Source organism: Zingiber officinale, chromosome 6A (genome assembly GCF_018446385.1).
Source record: "Zingiber officinale cultivar Zhangliang chromosome 6A, Zo_v1.1, whole genome shotgun sequence".
Classification (NCBI taxonomy): domain Eukaryota; kingdom Viridiplantae; phylum Streptophyta; class Magnoliopsida; order Zingiberales; family Zingiberaceae; genus Zingiber; species Zingiber officinale.
This window is the reverse complement of record NC_055997.1, coordinates 6,277,887-6,285,472: the sequence shown is the minus strand read 5'-3', so window position 1 is coordinate 6,285,472 and position 7,586 is coordinate 6,277,887.

Here is a 7,586-nt window from a genome sequence, read left to right as displayed (position 1 = left end):
TATGACTTATTGTATCTATTACTTAACTTGGATTATGACTAAGTACTTTTCAGTTATTATTGTCTTTAGTAAATTTTATAGAATAGGTTTTATTATTTTTGAAAATTACTACTATATAGTTTTTCGAAAATTATTTTTGTAAAAATCCCCTTTCAAAATTTTGATTTTCAAAATTCTTTCAAATTATTTTTCTTTTTCTGGAGTAGTCTAGGTCCTACCGTAGAATTGCATGTTCCTATAGTTCTATGAGCCAACATCTCACAAGTACAGTAGGATCCCCTGTTTGATAACTTAGACTGGGTGAGATGCTTAGGACCTAGCTCAAGATTTCAGATGCTTATGTCAGTGCATCGCTATAAATCTGAGCTTTAAGCAACATACATGAATCAATTTGGGTTGACTAGCTAGTAAAAACCTAATTAGTATTAAATACTCAAATTGACCAACTTGAGTTAATTCCTACTATCTTGTGGTAGTTAGACTTGAACAAAAGTTGGATATTTCATCATAAGGACAAATTTTCCTTAATCTCACAACCATGCTTGGACTTTTAGGAACTTATCAATTTTAGGGGGATCTTCAAACTTATCAATATCATTTTTCAAAATTGTTACTTAGTGGCAAAATCATTTTCAAACATTTGAACCAAAACGTTTTACTTATTTTTAAACACATTGAAAATTGCTTTTAGATATTTTAACTTAGTAAAATTATTTTATTCAAAATTATTTTTTACTTGGTAAAACTTTTCAAAATTTTATTCTTTTCAAATTATTTTACTTAGGAAAATGTTTCAAAATTATATTCTCTTCAAAATTATTTTTAACTTAGTAAAATTTTTACTTTTTAAATATTTTTCAAAATAGTTGTTTAACTTAGCAAAATTATTCTTTTCAAAATTATTTTATAGCTTTTTAACTTAGTCAAAAAAATTTCAAAATACATTCAAAATTTTTTGTAGCTTTTTAACTTAGTTAAAAACATTTTTTGAATATCAAAATTAACTTTTTCATTTCAAATAATTTTTAAAAACTTAGTTAAAATTGTTATACATTTCAACCTATATGATTTGTTGGTCTTCCCCTATTTTTGATGTGTGTCAAAGGGGGAGAGAGAGAGTGAATTCAGGGGGAGTTGTTTAACTCAGGGGGAGAGTTAAAATTGCTTGTTTATTTATTTAGTGCATATTTTAACTTAACTTTGAACCTTGGTTGCCAAACATCAAAAAGAGGAAGATTGTTGGTGTAAGTTGCACTAGGATCAAACCTAAGTTTTGATGTTGTCAAAGGTTCAAGTTAAGTCTTGTTGTGATCTAACAAGTTGACTGAGTGTGCAGGATGTTTACTCAACTGGGAAAGACCTAGTTGGAGGCTAGGCAAGAGAAATCTTAGCAGATCATGGAACCCAGGTACAAGTCCAAGTAGGTCGAGGGGACCTGAAGCTTGGCAGTGTGATCGAGAGGTCTGGAGGACCGAAGATCAAGAGAAAAGTCCTGGGGAGCCGATCAAGGTTGAGTGAAAAGTCCAAACTAGATCTGGAGGATCAAAGTTTGGCAGGTAGGTTGAGGTAAACAAACTGGAGGAGCGACTGTGAGGTCGGGTTCTCGAAAGGAACAACCTTAGGTCACTGATCCAACTGAAGAAACCAGAGAGGTTTCCAAGTTGAGATCAAGACAGTTCTACTGTCTTTCATGCATTTAATATTACTGTGCTAATCTTTGTTTTGTAGGATATTTTGCTTAAAACTGTGTTGCAGGCCCGACTGGATCGGTCGACCGAACAAAGCAAAATCAACGCAGTAATCAAATCAGACCGGAATAGAGCACGAGTCCAATCAGACATTGATCGGTTGACCGAACAGTAAGATCGGTCGATCGAACCTTAATGACTCAGCACTGCCAGCACCGATCAGCAGCAAAGGAAAAGAAGCAGATTGGTCGATCGAACACGGAGATCAGTCGACCGATCCAATCAACATTAAAGGTGCAATAAATGTTGATCTCGACAAATCAAGATGAACATGGAAGGAAGCTGATTGGTCGACCGAATCCTTAAAGGCCAATTAATGCCAGAGATCGAGCCAGCGTCAGACCCCAGCCTGGGAAGGATGGGAGCTGGTTCGGTCGACCGAACAGTGGGATCGCTCGACCGAACCACCAGTACCCCTCTATAATGAGGCTCGCAGACTGAGGCTATACAGAACTTTTGATCATCTCAAAATCTTCTCTCTATGTACGAATTGTGCTACAAGTCATCAGCTCTGCAAAGATACTTCGTCCGGAAGTGCCGACCGAGCTTCAGCCTATGCGTACAATTGTCGGCATATTTTGAATTGTTCTTAAATTCTTAAAAGATAGTAGGGTTGTTATGATCTTTTATCCTTGTACTTGTACAATCTGCTTCTTTCCGAAGGATTTCGGAAAGAAGAGTTTTAGTGATTGCCCATCGGTGCGGTCAAGGACCGTGGGCCTTCGAGTAGGAGTCGAGCTAGGCTCCGAACGAAGTAAAATGACTTTGTCCCTTTTCTTATTTCCGCTGCACGATTCTGATTTACAAAGTAAAAGAAAAGTTTTAAAAGAAGCTATATTCACACCCCCCCCCCCTCTATCGCTCACATTCGATCTATCAGATTGTTCTTGGATGCATCATTATATAATAAGTTGAGTGAGGAAGACAAAGGGGAAGGGATACCCCTTCATCTCCTTGACGTTTGCAGCAATGAGGGAGACGAAAGGGAAGTGACGCCCCTTCATCTCCTCAACGTCCAACATCTCCCACTCGTCCAAGTCAATCCATAAAAGTTATTTGGTCACAAAGACCATGTAAGCCATATAGACTATAAGATGATCATGTCACAAATGTAACACCCCACCCTCCTCACTACTGGACTGTGAGGGCGGAGCGCTACTGGACTACTAACTATACTTTAACTAAAATTGTTCGCATGAAAATATCTATACTTAAAACTCACAAAAACTCAAAACATGCAATTAACTAGCATGCATTTAATGACAGCGGAAACATGAATAAACAATTTCAATAGTCTAAATACATGACAATCTTAATAAACTCCTATGCTAAATCCCAAGGCTTCTATAGTCCGGGCATCACACATCCATCCGTACCTCCTTGTCGCCTTCCTTTGCTATAGCTTTTCCTTTCCTTTATCTGCAGTAAGAGGAAAATGCAACTATAAGAAAAATTGCTTAGTAAGCGCTATCTAACTCACAAAACTCGAATATACATGTAACTGGAAGAAATCTAAAACTGAATGCTCAGAAACAAATACTACTCATGCTCATCTAATAGCAAAAGAAACATAACATACTGAAATATTAAACATGTGAGCAAATCTAAACAACATGTCAGCATACAAGAAAACTAAACTTGTTGAATTTTAAACTTATGTGAAGCTTGTTTTACTTGTTTAAAAACTTATACTTTAATACTTCAAAATAATAAGGAAATTGAACTGATACATAAGCTGAGCTAAACTGATGCTAGGCTAATGCTGAATCTGAACTGTATTCGCATAACTGATTTGTGAAGTTTTGAAAACTATTTTTATAATAAATAAAAATAATAATCATGCTGCTGATGGGCCTGGTAACTGTACTTGCTATGCGAACATCCCTAACTAGACCCGAGGTAGCTAGTCCCGAATCTAGTAGGGTTTACTAGGTTATCTAAATCTAGGGACGACTATGGGAGCCCAACCCAAGGACAACTAAGTGTCCAGCACAGTGCCACTGATAAAAGTAAAATACTGATTCATAAGTTGATTTATCTTATCTCACTCTTACTAGGTTATCTGAACCTAGAGCTAGGTTATCTGAACCTAGGGGCGACTATGGGAGCTCACCCATTGGACCGTAGTCCCACATAAACTGCACTATTAATATATATAAAAGAGTTCAAGTTTGGTATCACTTAACAGTTCTTTAAAATTCAAATATCATTAGGTAACTATGGAATAGCAATTTCTAAGACATTGCAAAATTCCCATCTCTATGAATAAATCACAATTCAATCACAGATCCTCCCATTTGTATCAACTATTAACACGAGATGCAAATGCAAAAACAAAAACAGAATCTTAAAACCTGCTCACAAACCTACTCCACCATCAAGTTGTTTATCAACACATAGGTAGCAAACTCAACACCATTTCAAACCAACTCTATCATCAAAGCATGTATCATTACTAATGCAACAATTCAACTCTATTATCCAGATGTACATCAAGGACAAAAGTAGAAAACTTACATCTATACAAGAACCCAATAACATCACCAAAACCACATCTCTACTTACTATGATTCAACCAACCATCACCAAATTTATCCCAGAGGAAAGAAATTCGAAGACATCTCGAGGAAAAGAAACCACATTGAACTCATGTTTCCAACTACCAGTCCTATCAACACTTAAGTCATGGAAACCAAGGTTACCAATAAACCAACCTCCAATCACCCTACGCTAAAAGCACAGTTGCACGAAGAAGTAGAACATTGCCCATAAAAGCTTACTCTAAACGCAAAACCTCAAAGAATCATTCCTCCAAGCCATCCATACCATCCAAGAATCTGAAACACCTTAAAGGAACTAGGAACAACAAGTAACACTTGACTTATTGGATCAATCACAAAAATTCTCAACCATAGAAAGGAACAAAATCATATCAAATCAAACTTTAATCCATCCCTACCCTCCTGCTATTCCAGAACTCACGGAGGACAGGAAACCACCAATGAAAACACACTATGATCCACAGAATCGAAAAACAGGATCGAAATCCAGTGTAATCTCCCAAATCTACTCAATTCGATACTATCACAATGAAGCATGAATCAAATAAGCCATTGAGCCTGGATCCAAACAAAACTAAGTTGCACATAAATCTATAGTTATCTGAAGTAGCAGAGCATTATCGAAATGCATCCATGCAAGACCCACAGCTAAACCAAGAATAGAATCATAGATCATACACAGTCCTACTGCAAGTGAGGAAGCACTTACCCTTGTTCTTTGACTCAAAACCGGAAACAACTTCTAGGGCTTCGGCGAGCTCGAGATCTCATCTCTTCCTCGTGCCACGAGCTCTCCTCGATGAGAGGTTCTTGAGACTACAAAGGAACCTCGGATTGATCTTTGGTCGGCCTCGGAGACGAGAAACCCTAGTTGCCTTCGGTTCCACCCGAGCTCCGCCGTCGCGAGCGAGAGAGAAAAGGAGAGGAGCGGTTTTGGTTTTCCCCCGAGCTGCCACTGTCGCACGAGAGAGGTGAGGAGAGAAAGGGTTTTGGCCACGGAAATTATCAAGCCCTAAGTTCCCTTCTTATAACTCCAATATTCTGTTAATTATCTTAAATAAATTTACTACCTTTTCTAAATAGATCCGCCCGCTTGGATTCTTGGTCAGCTGCGCTTTGCTAAGTCTTTGACCGGGTCGCGGGTTCGATTCCTCAGCCAAACCCTTTTACTCCTATTTATTAACTACCGCTTAAATAAATTTTTCTCCTTCTTTAATCAGCAATGCCCGCTTGGGCACTTGGTCAGTCGTATTCGATTAAGAGTTGACTCGGCTGGAGGTCGCGGGTTCAAATCTCGGCTTGGACATTATTTTTGTCGAAACTTCTTTCGTTTAGTAAAAATATCAAACGACCTCCAAAAATTACATAAAAATACTTTGAAAATTTCTAAAAATCTCTAGAATATTTCTAAAGCATTTCTAAATATTTTACGTACTATTAGGACTCGTAATGAGGAATTTTGGGTCGTTACAACAAAGACCAAATAAGTCATATAGACTTTATGATGATCAGGTCACAAAGACTAGTGCATCAATTAATTAGTCACAAAGACCAAATAAGAGCATCTATTCCATATATTAGGGAAATTGGTTCATGTGATAGCAAGCACACTGAGTATTCATTTGCTCTATAGAACTAATCAGAGACATCAAAACTTGCCTTTACCCCAGATTAAATTATTTACTTCAATATGAACATATCTAATCCTTCATAATGACTATTATGTCAAGAGCATGTTCAACATCTCCAATTAATACAATTATTCACAATCACATTTTATGTACTGAACTAAAAATATAACCGATACTAGTGAATAAATGCCACATATGTAAATTAATCTTAATCTTCCTTTTTAGCTAGAATTTATTCATTTTAATCAGTCACTTTCCTATTTATGCTTCATAGACCGAATCACCCATAGCCAATAGGAAACATACTAAAGTAGCAGACGTTGATCAGAACTTCAAGTAGATAGCTAAATACTCACTTAGGGTAAGATTAACTTATAATCTCAAAGGTCTCACATATTAGAGAAGCAGGGATTCATTCTCCTACTACCCTTCTTGTCGCTATAGCATATGTGGTATGAATCACATGCTACGATGTTATTCTCTTTACTAAAAAGAGTGCATGTTTTTTTTTAATTTAACATCGTACAGATTTCGATCTAGACATACCTAATGTCTAATCCTGAATTCAACATATGAATTCCATTCTAGCCTTAAGCAAATGGTGGGTTCATTTACGCTGATCATTACATAAATGATCTCATCTTGACACAATTATCAAGGTGACCTTAACAATCTTCCACTCCAACTTCTCGCCCCATGGAAACACCGCACGCTTCCTTCTCGCCCGTCGGTGTACTCTTCCACAACACCTCGCCCCTCAGATGCACCGAGCCCGTTAACTTTCTCCCATGTCGTCCTTCTCGCTAGCTACATCTTTTGCTCAACTTCCTATGCTCATAAGTTCTTCCATACTAAGACACAGGCTTAAATACAACAGGACCTAACCTAACTTATTTGATCACATCAAAATTACCTTGGGTTACCAACATATATTATTTCTTGCAGCACTACTCAATACATCCCCAACTTCTTTGTTAAGATGTCCAAAAGCATCCAACATTTCAAGAAAATTCCCTCGATTCAATTACTTAGATGATTCGTTATGCCCCTTGAAAGAACAACCTTGAAGTGCAAGCCACCGAACACTTGTAATTGTTGTTAGGATCGATGGATTGCGGCTAGAGAGGGGGGTGTGAATAACCGACCCCAAATCTTCGTTTCTTTCTACAAATCAAGGTAAGCGCAGCGGAAATAAACAATAGAAACGACAACGGAGAATAGCAAACCTCAAACTCGTCGATGTAATGAGGTTCGGAGATGAAACTCCTACTCCTCGGCGTGTCCGTAAGGTGGACGAAGCCTATCAATCCGTTGGTAGATGAGTCCCCGGAAAACCGGCTAATAAGAACTCCTTCTGGGTGGAGAAACCTCGCCACAATGTTTTGCAAAAGCAATACAGGAGTATAAAGCAGCAAGAAGCAAAATACAATACAAATGTATGAAACACCTTCGCTTACTTGCCTTCTCTTCGACTTGATGAAGCAGCAGCTTCTCACAACAACAGCAACTGATCAGTTGGTCCCAGCCGAGTGGAAGCTCACAAAAAGCTTCAGGAACGAAGAGCTCAGCAAAGCTCGCAGAAGAACTTGCAGCAGCAAGAAGAAGAGGCAGTAATAAGAAGAAGCAGAAGCTTCAGAGTAGAAGTT